Source organism: Eurosta solidaginis, chromosome X, assembly GCF_040869045.1.
Source record: "Eurosta solidaginis isolate ZX-2024a chromosome X, ASM4086904v1, whole genome shotgun sequence".
Classification (NCBI taxonomy): domain Eukaryota; kingdom Metazoa; phylum Arthropoda; class Insecta; order Diptera; family Tephritidae; genus Eurosta; species Eurosta solidaginis.
This window is the reverse complement of record NC_090324.1, coordinates 164,734,983-164,752,210: the sequence shown is the minus strand read 5'-3', so window position 1 is coordinate 164,752,210 and position 17,228 is coordinate 164,734,983.

Here is a 17,228-nt window from a genome sequence, read left to right as displayed (position 1 = left end):
ATGCTTCAGCTTGACTACTCCTGTTCTCATTTTAGCCAAGCTTATCAACACCACGACTATGCAGGCATTCCCAGAATTGGTTTTGGCAGAGAAGAGGTTGTACGTCAACGAAGATGTATAATAATACTAAGCGGTCTGAAAAAGAATGTACTTAATACACTTCTGGCCCAAGAGACAGTTTTCGATTGGATACAACCGGTCTAATCGAGGAACCGAGTCCAACGAAGAGCATCGTGTAATTTTACAACGAGGTTGTGTTGGACAACCAACTAAAAGCCTTTTGGGAGTTGGAAAATTTACCGAAAATTAAAGGCCCTAGCGACCATGACAAATATTGTGAAAGACTATATAGAGAAACCACAAAGAGAAACGAGGATGGAAGATATGTCGTTCCACTCCCATTTAGAGAGAAATATCCGGAAGAACGAAAATTAGCAGAGTCCCTTAAACGCGCATGCTCGCAATTCTTTCGAAATGAAACGCGGTTAACGAAGAATCCTGAGTTAGGGAATAAATACATAAGGGTACTTTCAGAATATCTCGGACATATGCACAAAATTAATGGTATAGTCGCAGCAGATGACCCTGATAACTATTTCCTGCCCCATGACGCCGTGGTAAAGGCGGAAAGCACAACTACAAAAGTCCGACATAGAGAAAATATATAGGCAAATTTAGATGAACGACAATCATACCAAATTTCAAAGGATTATTTTTCGAAAAGACATGAACAAACCAATAGGACTCTACGAATTAAAGACAGTAACTTTCGGAGTTAACTGTACCCCAGTTGGCTGACGACGTACGAAGTTCCCATCCCACAGCATCAAACATACTCCGGGAATGTATGTATGTAGATGACGTTCTAGCAGGCGGACACAACCTCACATCAACCATTATGGCGAGAAACGAAATTCGGCAGGTCTTACATTCGGCAGGATTCCCATGACGAAAGTGGACATCAAACTCGGAGGAGGTTCTGAAAACATTCCAAAATCGTATCTGCTCAGTGAGGACTTCCTATCCTTTGAAGACACCAGCAGAGTTAAAGCATTAGGTATAAAGTGGAACGCACATTCTGACTTATTTTATTTCAAAGCGGGATCCCTAGACAACCCTAACATGGTAACAAAAAGAGAGATACTGTCAGTTATTGCCAAACTCTTTGACCCGTTATGGTGGCTTGCCCCAATGGTCATAGTGGCAAAAATAATTATGCAAAACATTTGGTTAGAAGGCACAGGTTGCGACGAGCCTGTCTCACCAACGCGATTAGAGCGGGGGAAAAACTTCACTCAAGATTACCGGGAAATAGATAGCATTCGAATACCACGTTGGGTACAATTCTCACCAGAAGACGATGTTGAAATCCACGGCTTCTGTGACGCATCTGAAAAAGCAAATGCAGCAGCCGTGTACATGCGCATCAAAAAAGAGAACAAGGGCTACACAAATCTAATTATGGCAAAAAACAAATTCGCACCAGTGAAAACAATCTCCCGCCAACGTCTGGAACTTTGCGGTGCAGTATTGCTCGTAGAGATGATTGACTCTATCTTTAGGAGTATCAAAATAGGACCAATCAACATACATCTATGGACTGATTCCAGCATTGTCCTCGCATGGCTACGGAAACCGCCTTGTTCCTGGTCAACCTTCGTCGCACTCCGCACCACGAAAGTCATCGACATGGTCGGAAGCAACGACTGGCTACATGTGGACTCAGAATCAAATCCAGCGGATTTAGGAAGCAGAGGTCTACCAGCGGGTGAATTAGTCAACAACTCGCTGTGGTGGCAGGGACCTTCTTGGTTGCAAGAGGACAACACCAAATGGCCAGTGCAGGAAACGGACTACCATACATCCTAGAAATTGAAAGCACAGTCGTATGCCGTCACAAAGGCCGAACAAGAAAATATAATCGATCGCTTTTCAGATTTACCACGAGCTGTAAGAGTCCTATCCTATGTTAGGAGATTTTTAATAAGAACGCATCCCAAAACAAAAGCCTCGTTCGACGAAAAGTCGTGCGTAATCACAGCCGATGAAATAAAGGCAGCGACTCAAGCGTTAATCAAAGTATGTCAAATACGGTTCTACGATAGAGGATACTTAAAATTGAAAAATAGGGAACTTATTGATCGAAAGAGTGAGATACTGCCACTCAACACCTACCTCGACAAAGATGATATTATTAGAACAGGGCGGCGTCTAGGGGCATCAAAAGACTTGTCTATACCGAGCGTCATCCGGTCGTCTTGCCGTACAATTGCAGGCTATCTCGCCTTACAGTCATAATGATTCATCATGATTCCCTTCATGGCGAGAACTAGCTCATGCTCCGTCTTATCCGAACCCAATATTAGATTCCGAATGTCAAGAACTTGATCAGAGCCATCATCCACAATTGCAAAACATGCATTATTCAAAAGTTACCGCGGTAGTGGGTGTCGACTGTCCAAAGGCTACGTGTGCCTTTTAGTCTGTTTCACCACTAAGCCACAAGTGATCTGAGCACCCCATGCTTTCTCGCAGCCTTTGCGCGCTTTATCGCGAGAAGAGGATGTCCGAAAAATATCTACTCCGACAATGGTACGAACTTTGTCGGAGCTTCAAGATCCCTACGCGAAATTCAAAGCCTTTTGGCAGAAAGCCGAGACAAAACAGTCTCCAAGTATAGCCATCAAGCATTAACTTGGCATTTTATTCCCGCCGCCGTATGGGCGGACTGTGGGAAGCGAGAGTGAAGAACTTCAAAAGCCACTTCAAAAGGATCGCGTCTCCACACAAATATACCATGGAGAAATTCCATAAACTTTTGTTTCGGATCGAGGCATGCCTAAATTCACTTCCTCTCAGCCTGGCATCCAATTTCCCAACGGACCTAGAGCCGCTTACCCCAGGCCAATTCCTCACGGGCGGTCACCTAATGGCTTCGCCAGAACCGGATGTTAGTGAGAGCTCTGCCGCGATTCAGTCGGTGGCAGAAACTCAAAGCCCTCCATCACACTTCCTGTACACGATGGAAAACGGAATATCTATCCGAACTTCAAAAACGTGTGAAGTGGAAGCATCCCAAACAAAATATACAAGTGGGAGATCTCGCTGTCCTTAAAGAGGACAACATATCTCCCAACGAATGGAGGTTAGGTAGAGTCGTCAACGTACACCCCGGCGAAGATAACCGAGTACGCGTAGTCGATCTCATAACCGAGAAGGGTCAAGTGAGACGACCTTTGGTCAAACTGATCCTCCTTCCAACGGAGGATTGCGAGAAGACCAAGGGCTCCTCCTAACAATCCCTCCGTTCCTCTACCTCCCTCCTTCCCAAATTCCACCTTCTTATCAAGAAACCCCACCCCCACCCCGCCCCCTTCACCGACTTCCAATTAGGCCCTCCCTAAGAAAAACAAAAGGGAAACTATTAACATAATAACATTTTCAAAAAAGGGTGTTTCCAAAATGGACATTTTAATATACATTATTTTTATACTGATCATTTCGACTGCTGAGCAGCATAGCATCCTATCTTGGCTGTCTTTTCGAAAAAGGGCTGTATCAGACAACGCCCTATCTCAGAATCCGGTTGAAGAACGGCCTGTTTTAGAAAACGCGACATGCTTCTGTTATTACGTTATTACAATTTCAAAAATTAAAGATTTTGTGTCAAAATTTTCCTTGAATTTATATACATTCTCCTTGGCCATACAAATCTTATTTAAAATTGACACCAACTTTTTTCTTTTCCTTCAAACATTTTATTAATATAAAACTTGGTCAAGGTAAAGAAATCTTTCATACAAACTTGCAGTTTTGGAACAAAAATTGTCAATTTCAAGTGTTTTAATATTTTGTTTTTAGGCTATTTGACCTATTGTGGGTTCCAGTAGGAAATAAAAAGATGGTGATTATTCCACTGTTGCGGCCCTACGTTTCGCTAGCCGTCCTAGCTTCTTCAGAGGCGAAGTCATTTTTTTTTTCAACAATAAAACATAAAAAATAATTACATTAGTTTTTGGTCACACTTTTTGAAATTATTTACATCGACAACAATAAGCTGTCACAAAACAACAATTTTAGCTAAGCTAATACTAATTGAGTTACAAATAGGACGCACATACATATATACACGTAAACAAAAATTAACATCACTCACATGATATTTTTTCTTAACTCTAAAAATTTTTGGTACCACTTGCAATGTATATCATAGTCATACTAAACATACAAATATTATAAACATAAAAGGTAGCTTGCTGCAATCGCTTCTGTATCCTCCTTCTTGTTTATCGTGATTTCCCTTTTTTGCATTATTCGGAGGCTCTCTAACGTGTATCGGACTTTTCCTCTTTTGTTTTTGTCTATTATCGTGGTATTCGCGAGATAAGCTGTATGTCCAGTTGATGTTATGTGTTGTGATAACGCAGTGCTGTTCTTTTTCTTCTGTATGTCAGCTTCGTGTTCTCTTAGTCGTAAGCTCAGATTTCGCTTTGTGGTCCCAATATATATCTGGTTGCAATTTTCGTTAACCCTTTTGTTTCCCATGCAACTGATTTCATACACAACATTATTTTGTTGTAGGATATCGATGGGGCTCTTTGTGTTTGTAAATATGCTGGATAGGGTGCAGTTGGATTTATGTGCTATTGTAATGTTCGGCTTAATATTATATTTCCGAGGAATGCCCTAAATTTTATTAATTTGCAAAACAAGATTTCAGTACAAAAATTTTTGTTCATTAAGCAGTACAAATATGATTTTTATAATTTTTTATGGATTCTAGGATTGCGTTATAGAGCTGCTGTACTTTATTTAAAATTATAAGCCCTTTAAAGTATATTCAAGTAGTTTTATTCTAACCTTAATAATTTATTCAAATACACAACTTACCATTTCTTACACTTTCCGAATAAAGTTCTTACAAGTCCACGGTAGGTTTGAGACTACCCGATAATAAAAAGCAAAATGCCCGCAATCCGGCTATGGTACATGATTTCTGAAGGCTGTTAGATGATACAAAAACTCAAACGAAAATCATTCCGTCAGCCGTTTTTTCTTAGGTTGAAAAAAGTATATGTTTTATAATCGGTTTCAAAATAGTACATAAATAATAATTTCTAGTTCAAATATCGTCGGTACAATGCCAACGTCACGAATGTGCCATTTTTGTTTAAACGAAATATTATATATGTCAAATCTTGCAAAGCCAAAACGAATGTGCATTTAAAAAAAAAAGAAATTAAAAAATTTATATTTTTCAATTACCATTACTTAGTGGTTTACAAAAGTGATCCTCCCAATAGTGGTTTAAATATACAAAATTAAAGCTCTATTAATTAAACCTCTATTTTTAACAATGTCTGCAAGGTTTGAAACGCGTTTTTCACAAAACATCAAATACGCACATTCGTGACTTTGGCATTGGACCGACGATATGCAGAAATATATATGGTTTAAATATTACTTTTATAAAGATAGCATTAATTTTACGGTTAATTAAAATATGTGAACGGTAAGCCTGGAGCATTCAGTTTGTTTACGTTTATTTTAGTATAAGCCGAGGCTCCATGTATGTAGATGCTACATTCAGTGTACTAATTGCTTGCTTATCCGTCGTATTAAAATGAAAGTAATCGCGCATAAAAAAAACTGTCACTTATCGCACGCTGAAAATCGTTTGAAACTGTCCTTATTGTTTAAAACAATGAAAAGGAATTTGTTTGAAATAACTATTACTTTGGAACAGAAAATAAACGAACGGCGAGCGGTTGCCGAAAGTATTGTGTGGAAATTGTAGAAACAAGTTTTACCTGAAGAGAAAAAGTGACAGTGAAACATCAAGTAAGTTACCCGATTATTCCGACTACCATATTCCGTGTAACACTCGGTCAGGATATGTCGCGAAAGATATGTCTCAAATAAGTACTGATTTTGAAAAGAAAAATAATCGAACCAAACTTCAACGAAAAGTTACAAACGTTAAATCATTACCTTGATTCTCATTTAGATTTTAAAAAGTTCCAGTTTACTGTATCGAAAAAGGAAGAGAGTATGTTGTTGAAGAAGAACTTTTATTTTGCAAGAATGTGCAGAAACTCATCAAGGACGTTAAAACAATCCGAGGAATAGCTAATGTACACTTGAAATTGGGTGCAGATAGTGGTGAGGGATTCCTTAAAATAATCTTATAGATTCAGTCGTATAATCAAAATTCATTGGGCAAATAAATCCGCAAAGACAGACGTATATACCGGAAGTATTGGAGATTTTTTTAAATATTCGGGAGTGAATAAGTTGTTATTAATTGGATTAACGGAGTTCTCTGAAGAGAACTATAATAATTTATTTGTTTTATGGAATTTGTTACTATTCAAAGATTTTGATGGATAAATTGCAGCTGATTTAAAACTAGCAAACATTTTAGTTTGATTAATGCCGCATAGTAGCAGCTATCCGTGCACGTGCACGTGGTGTATTGCACCCAAAGATGAATTAGATCGTGTTGGAGAACTTCGAACTATCGGAAGTTGCATGTCAAATTTCGAAGCATGGAAAAATAGTGGTAGCCAAAAAAATTTGCAAAAATTATTATAATTGTTCACATGCCCCTATGATTTCAGACAACAAAGATACATTAATAATTGATTGCACCTCCAGAATTACATTTGTTGAAAGATGTCGTAAACTACCTATTTGATAACATGCATAAAAACTCTCAAGACATTGCTGAACTGTTGGGAAAAAAACGCAATGTAAGTCGACAGATAATGTATCGAAATTCAGGCTTTTCCGGGAACCCTTGCAAAGTTTTGCTTAACAAAGTTGATATTCTACGTCAGGTTTGTGAACAAACGACCAGTTTTAGCTGCATGAAGTATGTCAAATGTTTTGCAGATTTCAATAATGTTGTTGACTCCTGTTTTTCGACTGGTATCAATATGACCCCAAAAGTTCACGCCACGTTGAAGATTTTTGTAAAAGACGCTAGAAAGGTTTGGGGTTTTTCTCGGAACAAGTCGAATTTGCTCATGCTGACTTTAAAAAAAATTTGCAAGAAATACAAAGTTCAGAAAACTAATGATAGGTATTCTGGAAATTTGTTAAATGTCGTTTGTGAATATAATAGCAGACATCTGTAACGTTATTTATTGCCTACAAAATTATGTAAAATATTTTCAATAACGATACAATATATATTACATTTATAAAAATAATATTTAAACAATGTATGTTTCCGCATATTTAAACTTAAAATTGTTATTTATGTACTTTTTCACATTTATATAGTGATATGTAATCGCAATCGATGGAATTTTTGAAAAATATAAATATTTTCTACTCGAATATAAACATGTAAGGAAGGCTAAGTTCGGGTGTAACCGAACATTACATACTCAGTTGAGAGCTATGGAGACAAAATAAGGGAAAATCACCATGTAGGAAAATGAACCTAGGGTAACCCTGGAATGTTTTGTATGACATGCGTATCAAATGGCAGGTATTAAAGAGTATTTTAAAAGGGAGTGGGCCATAGTTCTATAGGTGGACGCCTTTTCGAGATATCGCCATAAAGGGGGACCAGGGGTGACTCTGGAATTTATTTGTACGATATGGGTATCAAATGAAAGGTGTTAATGAGTATTTTAAAAAGGAGTGGGCCTTAGTTCTATAGGTGGACGCCTTTTCGGGATATCGTTATAAAGGTGGACCAGGGGTGACTCTAGAATGCGTTTGTACAATAAGGGTATCAAACGAAAGGTGTTAATGAGTGTTTTAAAAGGGAGTGGGCCTTAGTTCTATGGGTTTACGCCTTTTCGAGATATTGCCATAAAGGTGGACCAGGGGTGACTCTAGAATTTGTTTGTACGATATGGGTATCAAATGAAAGGTGCTAATGAGTATTTTAAAAGGGAGTGGGCCCTAGTTCTATAGGTGTACGCCTTTTCGGGATATCGTTATAAAGGTGGACCAGGGGTGACTCTAGAATTAGTTTGTACGATATGGGTACCAAATAAAAGGTGTTAATGAGTATTTTAAAAAGGAGTGGGCCTTAGTTCTATGGGTGGACGCCTTTTCTAGATATTGCCATAATGGTGGACCAGGTGTGACTCTAGAATTAATTTGTACGATATGGGTATCAAATGAAAGGTGTTAATGAGTATTTTAAAAGTGGGTGGGCCTTAGTTCTATGGGTGGACGCCTTTTCGAGATATCGCCAAAAAGGTGGACCAGGTATAACTCTAGAATGCGTTTGTACAATATGGGTATCAAACGAAAGGTGTTAATGAGTATTTTAAAAGGGAGTGGGCCTTAGTTCTATAGGTGGACGCCTTTTTGAGATATCGCCATAAAGGTGGACCAGGGGTGACTCTAGAATAAATTTGTACGATATGGGTATCAAATGAAAGGTGTTAATGAGTATTTTAAAAGGGAGTGGGCCCTAGTTCTATAGGTGTACGCCTTTTCGGGATATCGTTATAAAGGTGGACCAGGGGTGACTCTAGAATTAGTTTGTACGATATGGGTATCAAATGAAAGGTGTTAATGAGTATTTTAAAAGTGGGTGGGCCTTAGTTCTATGGGTGGACGCCTTTTCGAGATATCGCCAAAAAGGTGGACAAGGGATAACTCTAGAATGCGTTTGTACAAAATGGGTATCAAATGAAAGGTGTTAACGAGTATTTTAAAAGGGAGTGGGCCTTAATTCTATAGGTGGACGCCTTTTCGGGATATCGTTATAAAGGTGGGCCAGGGTTGACTCTAGAATGCGTTTGTCCATTATGGGTATCAAACGAAAGGTGATAATGAGTATTTTAAAAGGGAGTGGGTCTTAGTTCTATAGGTGGACACCTTTTCGAAATATCGCCAGGGGTGACTCTATAATGTGTTTGTAAAATATGGGTGTCAAATTAAAGGTATTAATAAGCATTTTAAAAGGGAGTGGTGGTAGTTGTATATGTGAAGGCGTTTTCGAGATATCAAACAAAATGTGGACCAGGGTGACCCAGAACATCATCTGTCGGGTACCGCTAATTTATTTATATATGTAATACCACGAACAGTATTCCTGCCATGATTCCAAGGGCTTTTGTTTTCGCCCTGCAGAACTTTTTCATTTTCTTTTACTTAATATGGTAGGTGTCACACCTATTTTACAAAGTTTTTTCTAAAGTTGTATTTTGCGTCAATAAACCAATCCAATTACCATGTTTCAACCCTTTTTTCGTATTTGGTATAGAATTATGGCACTTTTTTCATTTTTCGTAATTTTCGATATCGAAAAAATGGGCGTGGTCATATTTAGATTTCGGCCATTTTTTATACCAATACAAAGTTAGTTCAGATAATTATGTGAACTGAGTTTAGTAAAGATATATCTATTTTTGATCAAGTTATCGTGTTAATGGCGAGCGGAAGGACAGATGGTCGACTGTGTATAAAAACTTGGCGTGGCTTCAACCGATTTCGCCCCTTTTCACAGAAAACAGTTATCGTCCTAGAATATAAGCCGGTACCAAATTTCACAAGGATTGGTGAATTGTTGTTCGACTTATGGCATTAAATGTATCCTAGACAAATCAAATGAAAAAGGGCGGAGGCACGCCCATTTTGAAATTTTCTTTTATTTTTGTATTTTGTTGCACCATATCATTACTGGAGTTGAATGTTGACATAATTTACTTATATACTGTAAAGATATTAAATTTTTTGTAAAAATTTCACTTAAAAAAAAATTTTTTTAAAGTGGGCGTGGTCGTTCTCCGATTTTGCTAATTTTTATTAAGCATACATATAGTAATAGGAGTAACGTTCCTGCCAAATTTCATCATGATATCTTCAACGACTGCCAAATTACAGCTTGCAAAACTTCTAAATTACTTTATTTTAAAAGTGGGCGGTGCCACGCGCATTGTCCAAAATTTTACTTATTTTCTATTCTGCGTCATAAGTTCAACGCACCTATCAAGTTTCATCGCTTTATCGCTCTTTGGAAATGAATTATCGCAATTTTCGATTTTTCGAAATTATCGATATCGAAAAAGTGGGCGTGGTTATAGTCCGATATCGTTCATTTTAAATAGCGATCTGAGATGAGCGCCCAGGAATCTACATACCAAATTTCGTCAAGATATCTCAAAATTTACTCAAGTTATCGTGTTAACGGACAGACAGACGGACGGACGGACATGGCTTCATCAAATTTTTTTTCGATACGGATGATTTTTATATGTGAGAGTCTATATCTATCTCGATTCCTTTATACCTGTACAACCAACCGTTATCCAATCAAAGTTAATATACTCTGTGAGCTCTGCTCAACTGAGCATAAACAATTTACTTTTTTCAACCTAAGAAAAAACGGCCGATCGGATGATTTTCATTTAAGCTTTAATATCATCTAAAAGCCTTCAGAAATCATGTACCATAGCCAGATTGCAGGCATTTTACTTTTTATTATCGGCTCGTCTAAAACCTACCGTGGGTCGTGTTCATGGTTCTGTTCGAGCTCTCTTGCTTTGTCATAGCACGGGAAAATGAGCTAACTTTACCAAATGATGCAATCCATCCTTCGTACTTTGTATTTATTACATCAGCAACTAGCGCTATTCGTTTTGCCTCTGTTGTAGCAAACATTTTGCCTTGCGAAAGTGCTACCTCGGCAAGGTGTCGTGGCAGTACCTTACGATAAGATTGCATGAACCAATTAGGAGCTACAATGCCCAAAAGAGTTTCGATCAAACCAATGGTAAAATTCGGAAGTATAACACGATACTGATAATATGTTGCCAGTAAGCATCCTCCTTCCGGTGAGCGACCATTAAGAACTGTTCTCAGTTGAGAACGCCGACATGGTATGGTTATGTCATCTATGTGAACGTGGTCCAAAAGCTCTTACAACGCTCCTCTTTGTGCTGGCCCTCTGCATGATATCAAGTCCAGCCCTGAATACGTTTTTCGACGAAAAGAGGAAGTGATTCAGCACGAGCACCAGTTTCGCTAACGCTGGATAAATAAATGGCTAAATAAATAAATACAAGGATATATCTATTCTGATAACCTTTAACGATCTGTGGGGTTTACGATGGGCACAGATGCTTCTTACGTACGCGCACGGAATGTCGTTCGGAGTGCTGCTTTTCCCGTAGTCCTAACGCAACTAAATACGATGTTGGCAGAAATAGGTCCATTCCAAATGAGCCAAATATCTCCACAATCGCTTTCGACCAGTGTACCACCGCTTCTATGCGCTGTACTAGCATGCTCGGTGGGAGTGGGCAATACATCATTATAAAATGGTTCGATTTCCCTCCCAAAAGACTGAGTGAGACATTCTGTATTTTCTATATTTGCCCACTATATTCAAAGGTACAACATTTGCACTAATCGCGACCAACTTGTTAACGACTTTGTATCTTTTCTAGAACTGATTGCCAGAGCTTGCACATTTCGCGATACAACTTTGTTTTCGTGTGCTTCCGGCAGCTGTGTTTGTTATTTTACAACTCGGCAAACTCAGCATAATCGTTGCCCACTTGAACCCGATATTTTATCGAATAAGCCTCCTTTCAAAACTTTGCTCGTTAAATGAATGTCCATATTATTAATAGTAGTTACACCGTTTTCAACTGCTTAACATCTTCGGAACCATCAAAAGGCTCACCAGCGCCATTTTCGTTCGTAGAAAATGGATTTCCCCCCAGTTTGTGTTTGATAGATTGTTCACACCTTGGTCGGATAACGAAAATTCTAAGTCGAAAACACATTTGCAATAACCTTTAGTGCTTAACGCATCTTCAGAATTCACACGCACTTATCCAATTTTAAAGGCAAAATCCCAACCATCTTCCTTCTTCTACTCTTCGCAATAACCAAGGATATGTTTGTTATCCCTTGAACCATTTATCAACATTTCCTGCTCCAACTTCTACATTTACAGAGCTTCGTTTTAATTCATGGTGCAACGTTGTGCCACAATCGACAATAAATTCATTGCATCCACCTCAACCGTATTATTTCCTGAAACACCTTCACCGTCCATGCTATCCATGTTCTCCATATTAATCAATTGGCTCGTCCTGTATATTTACGTTCTTTAAACCAGCAAACGAATCTACACTTCACTTCCCCATATTGATTTAGAAACTCATATATAACCACATGGATAGATGCACTATTACAAATACGATTAATTTTGTTTGATTCTATCCGGTTAAACATTTTCTGACGCTTCGTCATCGCTATTGACTGTTGGAATAATAGGAGACATCTGCGAACGCAACGTCTCCAATGTAGTACAAAAAAAAAAAATAGATGATGACCTATTTTTATCGTATACCAAGAGATTTGTTGGATTAATAATCAGGGCACAAATACGATTTATAATTTTCAGACACTTTCAAATAGCGCAAAAAAAAGTGATCTCTTTCATATGACTATCCTCACAAGGACTTCATGGCCCGTAATCATAGTCGCTGACTAAAATACTCTTTAGTTAAAATCTTGCCTAAATTTAGAGTAGCATTTAAAATGTTTGTCTGTCATAGTCATATTAAACGCAGATTTCAGCTAAAATTAGCATGTCCAGGGTAACCACATGAAAAAAAAGGTTTTAATAAGCGTAACGAAGGAATTTCAGCCATTTTAAAATATCACCCTTTACCTGCTGATATTTGCAAAAAGGATACATACCGGCAAAGCAACAACATTTATTTCGCTATTTTTCTATTTATTTATTTTTACACAAATTATTTTAAAATGCAGCAGATAAATGTAAGTAGAAACCGAAAATGTAGGTATTTTAAATAAATAATAACGAAGCAACGAGTCTGTGAGGGAAATTGGACCATAGGGGATAAGAGCTGCTTGCGTGATTGCATTGCGTCCCACATCCGCATCATAGAGGATAAATCAAATGATGGTGCGATGATAGCAAAGAAGAGAGATGCATGGAACCAGGTTAAAATGACAATGCTGGCTGCTGGATATGAAAGGGAGGTCACAAAATTACGTCAACAGTGGGCAAGGATGAAACTGGCAGCAAATAATCATTTGGTGCAGAGCGGAGAGCAGAAAGAGCTACAGGTAATATTATTGAAGTGCCAAATGTGGATTGCGAAAATCTCCTCATTCAGAGCATGATAGCTCCTGAGTTAGAGGAGGATACTATTTTAATAGACAGCGACACATACGTGGTGGTGGAGCTGCACGACGACGGTTCTGCAGATGCGTTGGAAGAAATTGCCAATTGGCCAAAATCGGTAGCCCAGGTCGGTCGTAGCACGGAGTTGGATCCAGCAACACAACCAAAGCCAAGTACCCACGTCGATCGACTGCGACAAATTCCTCCATACAAGAGGAATGTCGTGGAGGAAAGACAACGGCAGATCCAAAAAGGAGCTTCGAATTCCGACGATCTGAATTTACTACAAGAGAATCTTCTTCGCGCTCTCAGGGTGCAACTTCTCCGCCAACAAATCAACGGCCAACATAAAGGTGCACGCTAATGGCGATGCCGACAGATAATGTGCAGTAGGTGCAGCTGCTTGGCAGTATAGTATCTTCCTTTAATTCATGTGCTTTGTGTATGATTTGAATGGGTAGATATATCCACGCTGTCAGCAACTGCCTCTTTAATAATATTTCCAGTAGCAATGGCTGTCTTTCGTTCTGCGCTGAAAATGTTTTGAGCTGCCAATTTCAATCTTGGCCATTGCTGGCGATTCCATGATTTTCCTTCTATTACCTGCAACTAACATTGCCATTTATACCTGCTTGCCTGTATGCTTCGAATTTTGTTCTACTAATCGCATCATCATCAATGTTTAACTTTCAATGATGAGGGTGTGGGAACGCGTATGCAAAAAATTTTTTGAAATATTATATGCATTTATTTTTAGAGTTAATTTTTTGTTTTTTTTTACGAATTGATTTTTCCTTTAATGTACATAGTTTTTATTCCGTTTTTATTATTTTGCATTGGAGTTGTTATTTTATATTGTAGCCTTATTTACACAATCTACAAACTAAAAAAAGACTGAATAATGAAATATACAAATATTTATTTTAAAAATATCTTTCTTTTTAATTCAATACTTATGTATATTTAGTCTTACCAATGTTTCTCGTACCAGTTATTAAATAGAAATTTTTTTTAGAGTTTTACAAAAAACGTGTGTTTAATTTACGAAGTGAAAAATAAGAAGGATGAATGACGGAAAAAATGAAAGGGTTTCATAAAATTAAAATGTTAAGAAGTATTAAATGAATGTTGATGGTTTTCTGCTACGCTGAGCTGAATAGCGTTGCCACAGTATCCCCCCTTAGACTGGGTGAACCGTTTATTGTGGATTGTATGGAACAATATTTACCCGCCGTGGTTCTGACCCAGTCGATAAGGTTCGACACCTTTTGCTTTGTGGCGATACGTCTTCCGTGCGCAAGTACGCTTCAGTCTGTCGATGGAAATGTTGACTGGTTTACCTCTTACGATGATCTTATAGTATTTATCTGATTTCGACATTACCTTGTAAGGTCCTTCGTACGGTTTTGAAACGTACTGAATCGTTCCGCATAAATACGTGCTCGCAAGTTGATAGATCCGGGTGGATAAACATTTTCTTTTTTCCATGCCACGCTGTTTCGGTGGAACTGATGGAGTTCATTACCTCTGTAAGCTCAGTAACGAAGTCCGATTGCGTTTTAATTTGACTGTTGTGTGTGAAAAATTCCGATGGGATTCGCAATGCTGTACCACAGGTTAATTCAGCAGGTGATGCTCCTAGATCCTCTTTGTAGACGGTGCGTAAACCTCGTAGAATAGTCGGTAGGAAATCAGTCCAGCTTTCTGAGTCTATGCAAAGGATGGAAGCTTTTAATGTTCGGTGCCATCTCTCCACTATCCCGTTAGCCTGCGGGTGATAGGCTGTTGTTTTTAAATGCGTTATTCCGAGTGATTTAGTTAGCTCTTTAAATAACGTGGATGTAAATTGTCGCCCTTGATCCGAAATTATAGTGGTAGGTACTCCGAACCTGGCGATCCAATCAGTTATGAGTGCTTTAGCAATAGTTGTTGCTGTCATATCTGGAATTGGAACTGCCTCTGGCCATCTGGAAAAGCGATCGATGATGGTGAAGGTGAAACGATTGCCGTTGTGAAGAGGAAATGACCCTACAACGTCGACGTTGATGTGGTCAAACCGCGTATGACCCGATTCATATCGCATGAGTAGCGAGAACGTGTGCCGAGTAACTTTAGTTTTATGACATTGCATACACAACCGAGCGAAGGCTTTGCTGTCACGCTGGATACATGGCCAAACGAATCTGCTGGAAACCAATTTTGCTGTAGCACGTGTGCCTGGGTGAAATAAACCATGTGTCGTCTTTAAGACGGCTGCGCGAAATTTTTTGGTGATAAATGGTCTGATGTTACCTGTTGAACAGTCGCAGATTATTTGCTTGTTACTACCGGGGACGCTGAATAACTTAAGCTGTAGGGACGAGTTTGCGCTGCCTTGACGCAGCCGCTGTAGCTTTTCGTCTGTTTGTTGATCATCTGCTAACTTGCCGTAGTCTATGCCTCTTGCGTCAAGCGTTGAGAACATGTCAGCTGCTACATTGTTTTTCCCTTCGACGTGTCGAATGTCGGTTGTTATCTGGGATATGTAGTCCAACTGGGGAGCTTGCCTGCTCGATGTCTTCTCAGAGTTCTTATGAAATGCATAAATTAGTGGTTTGTGGTCGGTATAAATGTGGCATGTTCGCCCTTCCAGCATGTACTTAAAATGACGCACTGCTAAGAACATCGCTGTAAGTTCTCGGTCGTATGTGCTGTAAGGGATCTGTGTTTTATCGAACTTGTTCGAGAAATATCCAAGTGGTTCCAGACTCCTAGCTGTAACCTGATGCATAACAGCACCTGCTGAATTATCCGATGCGTCGACCCACAAGGACAATTCTGCGTATTTTGATGGGTGTGCCAAGAGAGCAGCATTCATAAGCTGGGTTTTGTATTTTTCGAAGGCAGGTATAGCTGTATCCGTCTATCTGAGCTTTGAAAGGTCGTTTCTTACATTCCCGGGGCACATTGCCAACAGAGGTAATTGCGTTTCGACAGCATGTGGGATGAAACGTCTGTAAAAGTTTATTGTAGCAAGGGAACGCTTAAGCTACGGTTGTTGGTCTCTTAAACTCTTGAATTGCCTGAACGCGTTGCTGCAGTGGCTTGACGCCGTCAGAGGAGACAGTATGCCCCAAGAATGTGATTTCTGATTTACCAAACACAGATTTAGTAGCATTTATTTTTAGGTTGTGCTTCTCTAAGCGCTCTAAAAGCTGGCGAAGGTGCGATAAATGTCCGGCAGGGGACGATGATGCTACGCAAATGTCGTCCATGTACGGAAAGAAAAAGTCGAGCCCACGTAGGACTTCGTGAATAAGCCTCTGTAGAGTTTGTGCTGCATTCCGCAGCCCAAATGGCATGAACATAAATTCGAAGAGGCCAAATGGAGTGTTGATCGCCGTTTTTTGCACATACTCGGGGTTTACGGGGACCTGGTGAAAGGCTTTTTGCAAGTCGAATTTAGAAAATACAGACTTACCACATAAATTGCTGGTAAAATCCTGCAGGTATGGTATAGGGTATCTGTCAGGGATTGTTTTGCTGTTTAGAGCTCCAAAATCACCGCAAGGGCGCCATGTACCATCTGCTTTCGTCACCATGTGGAGAGGATTAGCCCAACTGCTACTTGAAGGCCGACAGATACCTAACTTTATCAAATTTTCGAATTCTGCCTTTGCTGCTGCGAACTTATCCGAACAGAGACGTCTGGCTCGTGCGGATACTGGAGGTCCATGAGTCTCTATATGATCCACTACTGTTGATTTCGGAGGGCTTCCTAACTGAGCCAACCGTGTTAAGTTGCCGAATTCTTTGAGCAGGCTTGCGTAAGCGCACTGTGCGTCGAATGTTTTGATGGATAAAATATTGCTGTGTACGAGCTTCCCGGTTGTGATCAGAGATGTTAGATTGTCAACTAAGCGCTTTTGCTTTAAGTCGACTAGCAGCCCGAAATGGCTTAAAAAATCTGCCCCTATTATTCCACATGTTACGTCGGCGATGAGGAAATTCTAGAGAAGCTCGCGCCGTAGGCCTAAACTAGTTTTAAGAAGAACCTCACCGTAGACTTTTATTGGTGTGCCGTTAGCAGCGAAAAGTTTTACTGTTG